The sequence below is a fragment of the Melospiza georgiana genome, chromosome 17 (assembly GCF_028018845.1).
Source record: "Melospiza georgiana isolate bMelGeo1 chromosome 17, bMelGeo1.pri, whole genome shotgun sequence".
Classification (NCBI taxonomy): Eukaryota; Metazoa; Chordata; class Aves; order Passeriformes; family Passerellidae; genus Melospiza; species Melospiza georgiana.
The window spans coordinates 9,875,945-9,894,045 of NC_080446.1; positions in this window are offsets into that span (position 1 = coordinate 9,875,945).

The window sequence follows — 18,101 nt, forward strand, 5'->3', positions numbered from 1 at the left end:
TTAATGTATCAGGAGAAAGTTCTACATGCTCTGTAGGCCTAAGGGAAAAGAGAAGGTTTTATTCTGAATGTGTCCAGACCCTCTTTTTGCAAACTGAAGGGCTCTGAATACTTTGAAATGTGAATTCATGAGCAGAGATCTCTGCCTGACATGCAACCGCAAGGATTAGAGTAGAACTAATAGCAAAACCTACCATCATATTTGTAAAATAGGATATTGAGTTTGACTATATTGCATCTCTCAGATTTTGAACGTTCTAATATCTGTCATTCATTCCAGTGTTATGCTATTGTTTTTGTGCAATAATAGCAACCCTGTGCCATTTTTGTGCCCTGGCAAGCATTGCAAGCATATTTAAGTTTAAATGTATTTAAACATTTTTTATATGTTTAAAGCTATAGTTGTATTTATTTCCTAGTTCTCTTGGACTAGGAAAATGGGGTTTTGAGGCTCTTGCAACTGTATTCACCTGGAAAACAACAACAAAGGCAGGTTCACCCTCCTCTGAACCTTGAAGACAAAAGAACCAAAGTCATGAAAGCATTCTCAAGTGCTATCCAGACAGATAAAATCCTGCTTTTTTGAACATCTGAATGTTAGCAAACTAAATGGATTGGAGAGCATTTTATTTAGACTATCAGCTGTCATTGTTCAGCTATCTGGGTTGACTTTGCAGGTACAGGCTCTGCTCTGGGTGCTTCAGGAGAGACCCTTTCCCTTTGGTGAAGCCACCCCAGCCTCCTTCTACATGCGAATAAGATGAAGCCTCACAGTTATTTGTGTCTTTTCCCCTTGTCTCTCTCTTTTACCATCCATGTCATGTTTGCTCAATTTACTGCACAACAAGTATTTCCACTTCTTACCCTGAAGGGTCAAGTGAGCTCATGAAAAAAATCTGTCTGTCTGCACACATCAGCACCAAGAGCGCCCATCAGGCCCGAACCAGGCTGCAGTGTGCTGCTGAGCCATAGGTGATGGTGTGGAGAGGAGACAGGGGTTAATCCACGGGGCTGAGAGAGCATCTCAGCGTGTTTTAACTAGCAAAGGAGCCCTGATTGCTGGGAAGGCAGTGAGTCACAGGCCCATGTCTGTGTTTGTGTAGGTGTGTGTGAGAGAGGCACAGAGGCACACACGGCCCTGTACGCTGCGTTACCCAGGGACAGATTTATCGGGCTGCAAGTGCATGCAGCTCCAGCTGAAATCAAGGAAAAAGGATTCTGTCCTCCTGCTCAAGTGTGCTTCTGCTGAATGCTGCCTTGCCTTGTGCTGAGGATGCTCCTGGGCTCTGTCAGGATGCATCATAGCAAAGCTGTGCGGAGAATGGGGTACTTCTGTTTTTCAAAGGATTCTGGTTTATATGTGTAACATCTGATTCTATCACTTACAGCTGATCTTTGCCTTCTGGCCTCCCTGTGAGAACTCAAATTCTTCCCCAAACCTCTAAAATCTAGACTGGCAAAACTCCAAGCCTTACATTTCATGACTATTTTTGCTGTTGTTTCTTGGCAGAATGAAATTGAGACCTTTTCAACATATCTCTGGAAAAAAAAAAGACACATGTTCTGATCAGTCTATAACCCAGCAGAGGCAGAAGCTGCATCTCCTGGACTATGGGTGCCTTGAATGAATTTCTTCTCTTCACCTCCCAGAGTGGAACTCACCCAGGTGGAGCTTCTGGCAGCAGAATTGTGTTTGATGACACCATCACACACGCCACTATCATGCACGTCATAGCTTGGTGTCACCCAAACTTGTTCCACTTGCTTTTTTTGCCTTGTCCATCAGGAGACACAATCCTGCCCTGAGCCAGACTATTAAGGGATTTATATGCCAGCTCAGTCATTTTAGGGAAAAAATTTGGTTCCTTTTGTGCACCCACTGAGTTTTTAATCTAGGGATCAGTAGATGAAGAATGGCACAAAGGATGCCTCGTACTTATGACTGTAAAGGAAACGTAAATCTCTCATCAAATGTGCTCTGTGCTCCCCTTCTTTCCCAGCTGTGGCATTCAAACACTTCATAACTGTTCCTTGGTGTCCTTCCAGCATACCTCTGAGTCAAGGCAGCTCCTATTATCATTTCAGAGGCAGGAAATTGGGGTACAGAGATGCTGTGTCACATCAGCGTCACCCAAGAAGACCTTCTTAGAATGACAAGCCAAACCTTGGCTTCCTCAGCTCCTACACTATTGTCCTTCCCCTCTGGAAATACACATTTTTGAAAAGGAGACACTGAAAAATCACACAAGGATCTCCCTCCCCAGCATGGATAAGCCATTGGACAGGCATCACCCTGCCACGTAGACCACGCAGGGAGCCTGAGTGGTGGATCAGGCACAGCCTCTCTGGGCTGGCAATTACCTGGGTGGCACCAGTGGGTGCTGGAAGAGGCTGAGCCCGTGGGTGGGGTGTTCCTAGAACGTGCTGCCTGCTCTGGGGAAAGCAGCCATGCCCTGAGGCACAGGAGCTTCTCCGAGCACCACGTTTCAGGGAGGTGTCAGAGACAGACAGCCTGCTCCTCCCAGAACAAGTCTGGGTCTGTCTCCTTGACAAGGGATAGGAAAGGGCAGCTGCAATGAGTGGATGGTTTTAATCAGGGCACACTGTGCGAATCAGACTTTCTGGGGTTAAAAAAGGCAAATTTGCTGAGAAGAAAGGGGTTTTCTTTACGTGGAAACCTCCATATCATGGTGCTCTCAGCTTGAGGACATGCCTTGCATTTACCTGCAAATTGGGTTTAACCCTGTCTCCCACAGGTAAAATTAATTAATTACAGAAGAGCTTCATCTTTCCTGTGAAAAGAAAATACTCCCCTCAATTTTCCAGCCCTACCATTGAGTTCCTAATGTTACTTTGACCTCAAAGCTTTGAAAGAAAAGAATAAAACATTTCATGTTGTTCTTGTTGTTGTTAGCAATAATACATCTCTTGATTTCCTTACTCATTCTGGTTGAATTTATGGGACAACAGGTGCTGGGGTCTTTTCATTTCACAGTGGGGCAGAAAAATTGCTTGTTGGGGCTTGAAAAGCAATTGCATCATCAAGTGTGTGAGACTTCCTTTGAGTGCTGCTGAGGGGGGTTAGAGAGGAAGGGAGTTTTTCTTCTCTGTACTTGTTTTGGTTTGTGAGTCTCTCTTATCACCATGCATCAGACCTGTGTTTATTGAATTTCCACCAGTCAGTGAGATCTATGGCATGATTTAACAAGAGATACACACAGGGAGTGGAGAGGGTGCCTTAGGAAAGGGGAGGTGCTTATGGCAAGGCTGTAATGATTTTCCTGTCCTTTGCATGGGAGGAATGCAGACATTGAGTGTTTGTACAGCATCCAGCCCTGTGAAGCCCTGATGTGGTAAGAGCCTCCTGAGTAATATATTCAGAGTGATAAAAGTGGCTGCTATCTGCTAATGAGAGCAGTGGGAATGAAAAATGAATCCTTGGTTTCATCATTTTCCAGGAATGCAGCTCCTTCTGCCTTCCCAGAGCTTCATCTACCATCCAGCTGCCGTGTGGGCTCAACTGAGGGTGCAGTTAGGAGAACAGGGAAAAACACAGCCCCTCAACACACTGAGAAGGCCAAAATAGTGTATTTGGGTACGTGATATAGATGTCTTCAGGCAGACTGACCTCATGGTGGAACGATCTGAAAAAAGCAGCAATAGGATTTTCTGTGTAATGCAGGACAGGGAAATCAGAGCTTTCAAAGATCTGCAGAGACCAACAATTACTACTTAATAAAACTCAGTCAAATCTTTGACTGGAGGCAGAGTCTTTCACCAGAGCAGGGAAAATAGGTCTTACTAACACTCTGTCATGATAGCAGCCCTTTGGGAGTCTTCTTCTGGCTCATATATCAGTTTTCTTTTGATTCCTTTTCTTATTTTTTGTGGTAAAAAATGGCCTTAAAGTTATCAACATTGTGACTTATAAATGTTAATAAAAATATGATTTTTTAGTAGATTTCTCTTTTACAGGGAAGAACAAACAAGAATCAATCTATAAAAGCTACTTTGCCTCTAAAATTGAGAGAAGAACCCAAGCTCTGACATAAACCAAAAAGATCCACCTTAAAAAAAATAATAATTAAAAAAAAAGGTAATGAAGAGATTGACTGTATCAGCAATCAGCTGATGCCACCCAAGTGCACAGTGATGTACTTAGGCAGCAGTAAAGAATCAGTCATTATGTGTCAGAACATTACGTAATAATTTTGATGTTGTACAAAAATATCTCTGCGGTCTTGTAATGTGCAGGAATTAATTACAACACCCTTTGTGTTTGAAAAAACTAGGTGACAGAGCAACTTTCTGGTCTGTTTTAAATTTAAAGCAAAGAGGAGGAAACTGGAGAGATGATGAATGATCCTGTTATCAAACTGTATATACAGGTGTTCTGATTATGTTTTCTCCTGTAAGCAGCTCCCACTCATCCTGATGAAGAGGAAGGTGCTGGGCCGTGAATATTCCAAAAAAGAAACCCAAAAAATGGTCTATTTTCCCTGTGCAGATTGGTCTTTGATCTTGGCTCCTTCTGTTTTCTTGGAAATTAAGGTCTACCAAAATGTCCAGAATTGTTTTGCTTTGACACAGTGAAGCAGTCTGAGCAATGCTGGATGGAACAGGGAGGTGCACCAAAACTTATAAACAACACCATGGAAAGTATGAAAGAATTGGTGTTTCTGACAAATGAGTTGGTCAGCAAGCACAGACTTCACTGCCAAATGCTCTATCAAAGTGAAAGGAAGTTTCATTTATGTTGTTTGGATATGAAATCTTTCAGTGAAGACACCTATCACTCAGATTTGAACATAAATGTCCTTTTTTTTTTTTTTTTTCTGAAGTCAGTTCTTAAATCTAAAACTCCTGAAAAATAAGAAGAAAACAAGTCCCACAGAATCCTGTGGACAAGAAGGACTAACCAGTTTGGAAATCCTTGATGCTTTCAGATTTCTTTATTTCCCCTGAGTGTGGAAGGGTTGCATTTGTATTGAAATAACTAAAGAGTAACACAAACCCAGAAATCTTTCAATGAGGAGCTGCAAGGTGACAATGTCACTATTTCCTGTATCAAGAGGCTCCTTGAAAACAGAGAGCAGACAGGTTTGTCACTGCCTTTTCACCAATGAACTGCACCTCACCTCTTGCGTGGCACTGTTATTTCCCACATGGTATTGCACTTTCTCAGCTCAATGAGCCACTACATAACAATCATATTTAGACATTAGACAATATTTTTCTTCCCATGTGAATACCTAGAAAAGCTAAAACAGAGTTGGAGGCTAACATTTTCCAAAGAGACTTCTCATTGTGGAAACGTCAGGTTTCTAACTTGAGGGAACCTTGGACTGATTTTCTGAAGACGTGAGCACCTACAGCTCTGTGCTGACCACATTTTCCAGCCATTAATTGTCAGATGTGTTTTCTCAATTTGGAAAGCTCTTGGCTTGATTTTTAGAAACTGCTGAGTCCCCAAACTCAGTGAAAATCAGGCTCTGATCAAGCCTCTGAACTCCTTTCCCCACCAGTTGTTTTTGAAAGTCTTGGCAATGGACACCAGCTCAAGCTGTTGAAATCTCCAACAGAAACAACATGACTTCAGATGTCTGATGAGAAACTGCATTTGTCTGGAGTTGGTCTATGATCCATTAATTTTGCTATTTTCAGTACTTGCATCCAAGATATTTCAATACTAATTTTATTTTTTTTTAAATGAAAGGTAAATTTCCCAGGACCCAACTGACCATTATTTCCCAACTCCTGCTTTAACTTTGTTCTTGGTGAAATGTCCACCAGACCTACAACCAGCTCTATAACTGGACTTTTCTCTACTCTTTTAGTATTGTACTGGACAATGTGGGCAACATTTGTCAAGAATACAGAAACCACCTTCCAAATATTTCACAGGAAACCTGAAAATACTTAAATGGGAGGACACAAAAAGGATCATTGTGATTCTTGCAGAAAAGGCAAATAAAATCACTTCCCTCAAGGAACTGGGGTACCATATGTTCATTTATTGCAAAATTAAAATTATTCTTCCTAGAGATATGGAAGGCATTTGAGAGAGTGACTGTTTTTAATGGAATATTCCTTCTTTTCTTTTTTTTTTTTTTTTAATTTAAATGCAGTTCTTAAAGAAAAAGTAACTGCAAAAACTTCTATTCATTCTTCCTATCAACTGCACCTTAACATCTTCTACTTTTACTGGACAATTGATGGCATACTCAAACAGAAGTTCTGCAATCTCCTCCTGTGACATAGAAATCAAAATGCAATTTGCTTTCTCACTATAAAACTTGAGCAACTACAATACAGATGCTGATTCTGAGAGTCCCAGCCTCTGAGAGTTGGATACCAAAACCTGAAGCTTTTTGAGGCCTTTGCCACTCCATTTCCCTGTAAAAAATGAAACCAAAGTGTTTTCATTGAAGAACAATGAGCTGAAGGACACATGCTGGATTGGTGGCATTAGTCACCTCACTTTTTTCCTTAAGTCACAGACTTTTTTCCTTAAAGTTTGCAATTTTTGTAACCTAGACAAAAGTATATTGTCTAGGCAGAGCCCAAATCTTCAATCTCTTTATGGAAATGGATATTTTAAATTACTCTCCCTTTGCTCTTTTAGCTCCTCATTTCAGATACATGTACACAGGTATCTGTGTTGTTACATACACTTCTAGATGACCTTTTGGACTTCACCTCAGTTCAGCTCAGCTTCTCAAACTGGAGGAAACCATTACACTCTTTCCACTTTGTCTCAGCACCTGCAAAGCTGACTGATATAATCCAGTGTAAGTGGGCCACTGCAGGAGAATTTGGTGCTCAAGGAGAATGTGTTTCCTGTTCACTGAAGAGGTAAAAATGGAATCACCATTCTGACTCATTCAAGTAGCAAACTCCTCTGAAGATCACATGCCTGCCGAGCCAATGTTATTTTTGGCAGCTCTTCATGGAAAGCTATGGGTTTTGTTTTGCCACATCTGTTCTCTCAAGTATATTTTGCTTCAGATGAGCCTGTTCCACCTTGTGAATTTTTTTTTCTTTGTTGGGGGGGGACAGATAGGAGAGAAGGGGGTTGAGTTTGAACACTGCCTTACATTGCAAAAGCACATTTTCATGGGAGAAAAAAAGTTCTCCCCTCTGGGCCTTAAACAGTATTTCCAGCTATTGTGTATATTCCCCGACCCTTACACTGTTTCTAAGAGAAATGATTTATTTTGCAGATGTTGAAAGGAATACACACACAAAAGACTGTGAGGACTTCTATAAAAAACAGGGAGATGGGGCATACAGATGTGCCACAGACAAATGGGGCAGAGAAAGAAGAGAATATTATGAAGAATATGTGTAGCTTTGAAAATCAGACAGACAGTGAAGATGCTGTTTCAAGGATCCAAGGCTTGTAAGGCTGAGTTCAGAGGCCAGGCTGTGTTAAGCCAGCCTGTTGTGTTACCCAGCAGGAATCAGAGAGACACAGTTTAGTGAAAGCCACAGGCTAATCTACAGTGCTTCTTTGAAATATGATTTTTGTTTTTTACTGGCAGTTGGTTTTCATTGTGCTGCAGTTGTCATTACTGGAATGGGGCACATTTTTGCTATTAGAAGGTAATTATTTGGGAGCTGCACATCAGTGCTTTAGTGGTGCATCTATGTGTGCAAGACAAAGCAGGCATATGTGTGGTTGTGAACACACAAACTTTTAATAACTATGCCCAGAAGTATTTTGATTTGCAGATTGATGCATTCCTCTGGTTCACTTTGTATATATTTGCTTTTTTTGCTTGTCTAGCAATCCTCTGACTTGTATTAAGGAAGGATAACTTGGGTGTTTTTATGCTCCTTTTCTTTCTTTTCAGAAGTACTAACCCTGTACCCCTTGCTTGATGACTCATTCCCTTCTCCTTCACATAAAACACCCTTTCAACAGTTTAGCAGTGAAAACATTAGGCCTGCCTCTTGGTCACAAGGTTATTGTTTTCATATCTCTTGGAGCAAGACCCTGGGATAGCTCTACTGACAAATTAGCAGTCGTGTTGAATGAACAATTATGTCAAGGCAATATTAATCTGGGGGCCTAGCTGGAGCTGAGAAGGTGCCTGATTTCATAGAGGAGGAGGTGCTGAGAGGAGAACCTGTGTGATCTCATTAGATAAATGCACAACACATACTGGTGGGATCTCATTAAATGTTTAACAGCTAAGTATGTTTACATCAGCTTTCCTTAAGGAATGCCTCATAGATAGATGAAGTTTTTCTCACTAAAAATATGTTTTCTTATATTAAAAAAAACGCCTGTGAAATAGACACTGATCTACTCTTTTTTGCCTCAGTGTAGGCATTTACATAGGAAGTGGGTTTACCTCCAAAACAATCTTTTAAATGAGTGAATGTGTTATTGCAAGCCTCCTACCACCTCTGAGTTGGGGGCCCTCAGGAGCGTTCCCATGACATTCTCCTGGTTTCAGGGTATTTTTTTTGAAGCAGCAACTGCTCCAGAACAGGAAAGTCAGTGCTTGCCTTCAATTTTCACAAGCTGGGATCGTCCAGGAAAACTGACACCAAAAATATTTTCATAGGTCCCCTTGCAAACCAAAAGTGCTGAGTTTCACAGGGCTGCTCTGCTGAGGAGCTCGGCCTGCTGCGTGGGCGTTGGGCTTGCTGACTTACACACCAGGGAACACTGATCCCACTCCCAGCCAGTGTATCCCCACCCTAAAAGCAGCCAAAAACCTTGGGGGCACCCGAATGAAGCCTCCTGGCCCTGCAGGAGGTGACAGACACTGCTGATCAGCCACTAGCCAGAAGGGACAGTCCCTGTGAGGGTGCTGAGGGACTGGAAATGGCTGCCCAGAAGAAACATGGCTGGCCCATCCCTGGAAGTGTCCAAGGCCAGGCTGGATGGGCCTTCGAGCAACCTGGTTTAGTGGAAGGTGTCCCTGCCCATGGCAGATTTGATCTTTAAGGTCTCTTGTGGGGGAGAATATAAGAAAATAAAGCTAGTGTAGAAAGTAATCTTATCCCTAAGGAGTTGCAGCTAGGGCAACTATCAAAGATTTGGAACAGGCCTGACTTTAAAGGGCCAATGAGAAGAAGATGCTATAAAAGAGTGGGGTGGCGGGTTGAGAAGGAAACTGGGGTCAGTTGGCTGCTTTGTGAAGAAGAAAGAGTCAGTGCTCTGAAGAGCTGCTCATGAGAAACAGCAAGAAGGTCTGAAACTTTTGTGATAAGGAGACAACAGTATAGAACCCCTGCAGTAAGATGAAAGCAGTCTCTTCCAAACAAAATTGTTCTATGATTCCATGAATCTCCCAGGGTAGGGTGGCAAACCAAGGGAGACACCTAGAAGGGAGGGGAAAATGAAAGAAGACAAAGGCGTTTGCTGTTTCACCAGGAACATCTTTTACGTAGTCCAAAGTCAACTTGCATTAATTCCTTTGCTCTCTCCTGACAGGGAATTAGCCCAGCTCCATGTGGAGTGGTTACAAGGTGCCACATTGATATCTGTCACATAACCCCTCACATGGAAGAGAATGGCCTTGTGCAACGGATCCGACCCTTTGGGCCACACACTGGCTTTTCTCACTTGCTTTCTTAACATCTCTTCCTCTCCTGAGGATGCACAGCTAAGCAAACCCCCAACTGAAGGCTCATAGAAAACTGCAGAGATATCCAGAGGACAGTGGTGGAATCTGGGATTCAGGTTATTGTGAACAATGTGACTAAGCTAGTCTTGAAGTAAAGCTACTTCCTTACAGGTTCGGTTTTTGGAGCAGCAAGATATGTTTTAACAGTGAAATAAGTGCAGATTTTTTTCCCTGTGTGTTTGTGGGATTTTTGGTTTATTTTTAATTTTTTTTTTTGGGTAGAATTTTGCACTCTGCAGAAACCTCCCTGCCTCTAAATCTGCATGTCTAAACCTCTGATTCCCTTGCTGTGTCCCTGATGCCCAGCACCACACTGCTGAGATGTGAATCTATGATGTTTGTTCTGAATCTGGCCACATTTTTTGGGGTGCAAACCATGCCCTCTGAAAGGAAAACCACTCTGCTGCAATTGAAAACCTCAGCAACACCCCTGAGTGAGGCAGCACCTCTCTAATGCACAAGTACTTCATCTTTTCACCATCCATGCACCTTGTGGTGCCACAGACAGGTATGGGCTCATAGACGGGACCATGCCATTATCTATTGCAATATTTTGGCACTCTGGACTGTTTCAGTTCTACTTTCACCAAACTCAAAATGAGATTAGAGCCAGGCTCATGTCAAGTGTCCCACAGCTAACCTCTAAACTAATTTTTTATTGCCTTGAAGAGAAAGATTGAGAAAAATATTTATAGGCCCTGGAAGGATAGTAAAAGTTTGCAAGCATTTAGGGCTTTTACTCAATAAACCTTTATGTGCCCTTCATGCACCCATTCAGCTCTGGGAAAAAAGTAAAAAATAAATAAATATAAAATGCACAGGGAAGTTGTGCTCTGACAGTAAGTCGAAAAACTCATAAATTCCAGATAAAACCAATGCCCACAAATTGTAGGAACCCATCTGTAGTCAGCCTGTTGTACAATTCCAAAAGCAGGGAGAAGAATTTGGATGGTTCATGTTTGTCTTCAGACTTCTCACTTATCTTTTTCCATATAGGTCACAATGGCCTCAAACCTTTAAACACTAGGGTTTTTTTTTTGTTGGTTTTTTTTTTTTTTTTTTTTTTTTTTAACTGTGCCCACATTCTTTGTGATTCTTTTAATTTGTTTCCTTTTGGTGTTTTGCACCAATCAAAGTTTTGCTCCTCATATCTGCACTTCCTGAGTGTATCTCCTCCATTCCCACCTCCTGAATATCTGATGTCTCACTCACCTCACCTTCCATAATGTTCACTTTTCTCTTTCACTGCCTGTGACTCTGAAAACCTCTTTTCCCAGGGAATTCTCATGAGTGTAACCTCCTGGCTCACCCCTCTTTTGGGGGCTTGCTGTCCACCATGGATGAAAGAAGCTCCCCATTTTTTTGCCTGCACACTGCTAACCCCACCTGGCTGCAAAATAAATACTCAGGGTTAGCATAACTCCTGGTGCAAAGAATGAACAAAAATTTTTCTTCCCCTGTCCCAGCATCACTGCCTTATTTCCACTTTTCTGCTTTTCAGATTTCTCCACAACCCAGCTCATAAGTTCCAGGAGATCATCTTGTAATCCCATGACCAGATCACTGAAGAGCCCTGCTTATATAAATAGCATAGTTTTTATTATTTATAGCAAAAGTTAAGTCTTTTGCTATAGCTTCCCTGTTAGATAAGGCACAGATTTCATATAAAAAATTATGAGGAACACCAGCAAAAAGCAAAAATCCCCAACTCCCCAAGATGGCAAAAACTATTCCTGTTTATTATTGGGATTTTGTTGTGCTTAATTTTTTTGAGGTTGAAACTTAACTTGGAACAACACTTTGCTGATATTCATATTAATGTAATGCTGTACAAGTCCACAACAATCTGAGCAGGTAAGACAAAGTACAGAGGAAAGGAAAAATCAATGTCTTGCCTTGGCAGATGGAGCTGAGAAGCTGAGAGATGAAATTCTCGCAGAGCAGATCTCAATGCAGAGCTGAGAATCCAGCACAGGGTAGTTTGGGTTGATCCTTTGGGTACAATTCATGCAAAACCTAGTTCATCAAGTGGATATGAAATATTTAATACCCTGAGAATCCTCTGCTCTGCAGTGCTGGCTGTGGAGGTGTTGACCTGCCAATAAATCATTTGGTCAGGCCTTGCCCATGCCTTAAAAATACACTTTTGAGATGAATATTCCATTTCCAGCACAGCAGCCCTCAGGATAGGCATTCTCACAGCGCCTTCTCTTTAAAACTGATCCAACTCCAAATCCAGGGAGAGCCCAATGCACATTTTTGATGCCAAGGAGAGAGCATGCAGGAGAGGCTGGGCAGAGCCACCACAGGTCTGTGTTTGCAGCTCGTCAGTGCACAATAAATTTCTGTACTTTCACTGGCTGTGGCTTGTCTGATCCAGTTACAGTCTCACATATGATCTAATTCCTGAGGGGATCCTTTTTTTTTCCCCTGGCCAATTTCTCTATTCAGCTTTATACTCTCATTTGTCATTTGCAGTAAATATACTGAATTTCAATTTTTATCTCTTTACAAAAGTATGTCCAGAAGGCTGCACTGGCTGTTGCAGCCCCAGCATGAATGTGGCTGGAGCTGGGTGACAATTCCATCTCATCTGGGCAGGAGCTGGGGCCAGGCTGTGACACAGGATGAAGGTGTATCAAAAAATGCAGATTCCTATCCTGGTCTGCTGATAGAAGAAAGCTCAAGGGGGTTTATATACAACTTAGGCTATACAATCTGTATCTTTTTCTGATGCAGAAATGGAAAAAGGGGCTAAAGCAAAGCTCAGGAAAGGGCAGAACTGACATAGAGACTCCTTTCTCTGCTGTGTATGGTAAGTGGCTAAGAGGAAAAAATTGGGAGTCCTCAAATTTTTAAATTAGTTGTGATGAAAGGATTCCTATAAAGGTGCATTAAAATTAAAAATAGCAACTATGGCTAGGCTTGCTCCAACTGGAAAACAAGAGCCCATTTGTAATAGGAAAGGCAATGGTTCACAGGGCCCAGGGATGGGGAGATCCTTTATCCCAGTTATTGGATTCTTGGGGACATTACAAGGCACCTTAAACCCACAATTTCCAACTCCCCAGAGAAATATATGGACCATCACAAAAGCACAGGTTTGCGGATACACACACAGGTTGCCCAGGAAAGTCAAGGCCAGCAGGACCTGGACTCCTTCCCAAATTTCTGTGAGATCATTTTCCACCCAAGTGACACTAAACATTGAACCAGGAGTGAGAAAAGAAACACCACGTGAGAGACAGAGTGAAAGAAGTGAGCAAGATTGGCAAGTAAAATGGAAGCAGAAGTGCAAACAGAGATGAGGAAATCCAGGGAAAGTTCTGTCTCTCCTGCTTGCTTCTTCCAGACACAGTGATGTCTGAAAAGTGATGAATCAGGGACCACAGGCAAGGACAGGAGCAACAAGGCTCAACTGTGTGACCTGAGGCACGGATGGGAAAGTAGAGCAGAGAGAGGGAAAGCAGAGAAAACTGTCAGATTTCTGTGGGCATTACCATGCTGTGTGTGCTCTTCATAAAACATTTATCATGAAGGATGCCTTGCTCCTTTGATTTTGGATTCAGAACTCTGACCAGATTTAGACCAGGCATTTTCTTTCTTCCTTTTTCTTTGTCTTCCATCTAATTTTAATATAAATTGAGTAGAAATGTACCCCAGTCATATTAGGCAATAGAGAGCAGGTAAAGAACTATATCATATATACACGAGGTCCCTCAAATTTGGGCTTCTGCCTGATTTTAACAGTTTAATTTGAATGGTTAGAAGGTAAAGAACCCTTTGCTCATCACACCAGCATTAACATGTGAGCATGAAGAAGCACTTATTTGTCTTGGCAAGACCCAGAGCTGACATAAATGGTTCCAGATGAAGATAGAGTTATGTCTCTCAACCCCCAGCTAAATTTGGGGCCAAATACGTACTCCCTTTACTACAGTAAATGTCACTTTCCTGATCCTAACACATCAGTTCCAGCATATATTGATGCAATCCACTGCAACAGCAAAATCACTCCCACAGTAACATTGCTCCCATAAAGCCTGGATAGAGGCCTGATCAACTGCATCAGAAAACAATTACCTCAAATCAAATTCTCTCCTTCTGGACAGGGGTGTAAATGTGGAGCATCTTCACCACAGATCAATGGAGCCACAGCAGAGGCAGTCAGGGAGGAGGAGGATGAAAAGGCAAGAGATGGGAGAGATCCTGCTCATTTCCATTTTTGCCCAGGGAAGCACGAAACGCTTCTGCTGCTCCCCAGTAGCTGTGCTCAAGGAAAAGCATCGACACACCCAGCAATTATGAGCCTAAAAAGATAATGAGTGGCCAGGCAGCCCTAATGAAAGCATCTGGGGCTGCCATCCCCACGGTGGCTGTGTCTTGCCTGGAGCACGGAGCGCTCAGCCACGTCCCAGGGGCAGCCAAGTGAAAGGGTCTCACCTGCTACCTGCAATCAATCCTTGCCTGCAGTGTCAGACCCAGGGAAGGGTCTCACCTGCTACCTGCAATCAATCCTTGCCTGCAGTGTCAGGCCGAGCTCAGCGCGGGTCACCCGGCGAGGCCGAGCCGCTGCTCCCGGCCTGTCAGGGGGGATCGGTTCAATGCTTCCTGCAAGGGTCACTGGCAAAGGCTGGCAGTAATTTTCAGCTAGGTATGTGGAAGGGGGGGGATGGAGCCTCAGGCACTGCTGATTCCAATAAATACTTAAGGAATTTAACAACCCGGTGCAGGCCCTGTGTCGGTGGATGGTGGTGAGGATGTGCTGGAGCTCACGTTGGCGCTGCCACTGAGGGTTCCTGCAGCAGGGAGTGGCAGTGCCACGTGGGCAACCCCATACACAAATTCTGTGCCTCATCTATCAGGTTTCTCCAGGTAATTGGGATCAGCACCCACTGACACCATCAGTGTTGTGGGTGCGCAACACTGAGATGACTCATGGCTGTAGAAAAAAGAGGCCAGTGGGAATGTTCTGGCCAAAACTGTGCCACATCACAATGCAGGCATTACTCAAGCTGGGTCATTTCTTATATATAGCATAGCCATGCAGCATGCCTAGGCCTACAGGGTAAGAAAGGGCCCCTTTGTATTTTTTTTCAAACCTGGGAATTAGATGATATTTTTTGTAGCCTTAAAGGGCTAGAGATTTCCATTTTGCAGAAGGAAGGCACAATAGCTACAAGAAGAAAAGGAGATTTTCTGGGCATAGAGCCAAGCCAAGACACAGGTCACCTGGCTCCTATAATCTTCTGTGCCACAGACTCCCCATCTGCCTTCTGGCAAGTCATTTATTCTCCCCTCATCCTTTGTGCTGCAGCTGTAAGCAGGGATAATAACAGATCTCTACATCACGGGGCAAATGTGAGGGTAAGCGTGATGGTATCAGCACAACTATTGCATAATGTGTTGGTGGGCTGGAGGGATTACTGTCCCCAAACACTCCCTGGGAGCTGCCCAGCCCTCTGAACCATCATCTCTTGGTTATTTGTACCTTGCAAAGAAGAAACTGAAACTTCAGGGTTATCTGCCACAGGTTTTACATTTACTGAGACATCCTGCATGGTGACTGGGTTGCTGCAAGTTCCAAATCTCCACTCAAAGTAAGAGCTCAGCCCTGCAGGAGATGATGGGATTCAGCAAAATGAAATTATGTGTTTCTCCAGCAGATAAATAAAAGGAAGAGGTTAAACTGAGCAAAGGAACTTTGTGTGCCAGCACTCACTGCTTCTGGTGAGGTTTCTGCCACCTCAGATCTGCGAGCAGAGATGGCTGTGGGGAGGCGTTTGGAGTCCTTCCAGTTCAAATGGGCCAAAGTGGCAGAAATCTCTGATCTCAGTAGCGTGAACAAGTGCAATTTAGACTGAAATGGGCCTGGGAATAAACCGGGAGCAGACCAGTGAGCAGACAGCACTATTGCTGGTGACAACTGCTGGTCTGAGCTGGGACCTTCTAGGAAAAAGGTGGAAGTTTTCCCAAGAACTTTCACAAAGGTTTCCAAGGTCCTGCCTTTAGACACAGCACCACTTCTGAACAAACTTTTTCTCTGGAACAAGTCAAATGTTCAACTCACAAATCCTACCCCTCTTGTAGGCCAAAGCAAAAAAGGGAGAATAAGGATCTAAGTTGCACCTTGGTGTGTCCTGAAGATGATATAAGCCAGTGTGACACACAAACTGATGAGACCAGAAGCAATGGCAAATTGCAAAGGATTTTTGGCTTGCCTATACTAATTTACTAAATGAAGCTAAACCTATTTAAACAACGCTTAAACCATTTTAAGTGTGTTGAGTTGGCACCAAAGTAACTTGATCTGCTTTGCACTGATTTAATTACACCACTGCTATTTATAGAATGTGCTGTTGTTTGTTATAGCCTTCTTTAGCTTCACCTTCCAATTGGATTCTTAAAGGAAGAGGTTTCCAAAATATTAGTTTTCAATGTAAATTTGAAATGCATTTAATTATGGCTGCCATGGGAGTGGGCAGCCAGCATCCCCCCAGGCATCCCACACTATGGAGATTATATCTTTAATGCTACATGGAGAGTCTTTTCATCTGCTCTTCACAGTGCTGATACATCACCTCAAAAATACCCAATCTGAACCCAAAAGGGAAGAAGAAATGAAATTTGCACATGGCTCAGGAGATTCAATAATTCACGATATTTCATTAGACAACATCTCCATTAGGAGTCTGACATTTATATTCATGGTTGAGCAGAGGGATAACTTATGAGTTATCTCTTCTGTCTTTGTGAGTGAAGATTAATGTCATAAATGCTCAGCAATCGTGTATCATATATATATACACACTTCCACACACTCAACATGCATTATTTTTATCTTCTATGATCCTCAGGAGGGAAAACACTTGAGACAACAGTTTAGGGGAAAAGCAGTTTCTGAATGCTGTCAGACTGTGACAAAAAGCAGGGGAATATTGTATCATCAGTTAAACCATGTAAACAACAGACATTATTGAGCCAGGGAGAGGGGGCTGTGCTGGAGCTGTTACACAAGTGCACACTTGCACTATTTAATATGTTGTGTACAATTCAGGGAGGGGGTTTGTCCTAAATGGTGAGCCTATTCTTTAGGCAAAATGGGATGAACAGGAGGGAGAGGCAATTCCCTGCCACCTTCCTGCCCTCAGAAGGTCTGACCCAGTAGCATCCAAAGTCTATTTCTGCATAACAGTGAAGCTGACTGGGTTACCTAAAGAAAGTGCTTGCAGCTACTGACTGCCACTGTGCCAAAGGGATGTGTGGCAAAGAACAGGGAATGCCAATTTTGTGCCATCTGGGGATTTCCTTAAGACAGATTTCTGGCTGCTTCAGAGGGAGCAGCTGAGCTCACACAGAGTTTACACAGTCCAGGAGCCGCTTCTAGTGAAAATCTATTATGAGCATTGTAGAGGGAAAGTGCATAATAAACACAATTTATCACACAGCTCTCAAATTCACTGCTGAGCTCTCACCTATGAGCCCACAGATTTACAGACCCTGGGATCCATGGCCAAAAGGTTCCATGTAAGTGCAGATAGTTATGGTTGTTGGAAAGATGCTCTGGGGTTATCCAGTCCAGCCTCGTGCATTCCCGCAAATGCATAATCAGCTTCAATGATTTGCTACAAAAAATCACTGCCTCATATTGTCTAAGATGACTGATGTCTCTTGAATTGTCTTCTTCACTGTGCTTTTCATCTTAATTAAATAGGCTGGCTGGACCATGCCAAGAGATATAACAGGCCAGATTTTTATTATTATGGCTAGGAACATCTATTACAACACAAGTGGGTCCAGTGCAACCCTCTCCTATAACGAAAAACCAGCTGGCTACAGGATCTGACTGTATATTTACTAATCCAAGTGCTCTCAACCCCCTTCTCATCTGTTCCCTGTCAGGTCCACACCCAGTTTGCATGAGACAGCTAATTTTAGGTAGTTTAAGCAGTTTTTAATTTCATTTGCTGAACTGCACAGACATTCCTTTGAAGTATTTGAGATGACAATGACCAGAAAACATACATAAAAATATTCAGATTAAAGCTCTATTTTTTGCAGCAATTTGTGTGTTATTTAGGCAAAACAATACAAAAATCCAGAGGTTATGCCAGTATCTGAGAAAGACCAAGAGTTCAAGTCCAGGCAGTTCAGCTAGTAAAGGTCTGACCTAAAATGTTGGGTTGGCCTGACTCAGTGCAGTGTGATGCAGAAAACCCCTAGCTGTGCCTGTGGGAAGCAGGATGGACATTTTGCTGCAGTATTTTGCCCAAGCTTGTTATTTCCACTGTAGATCGTTGATGCTGTCTCCAACCCCTGTCCCAGAGTTGTGCCTGGCAGAGCTGGCAGGGCAGCAGTCTCTGGAACAGAGCTGTTGAATAGAGCAGGCTGGCAAATCAGACTTATTTTATGCTCACTTCTCTCCTAGACAGAGGTGAGTGTCTTTTAAAGAGTTTAA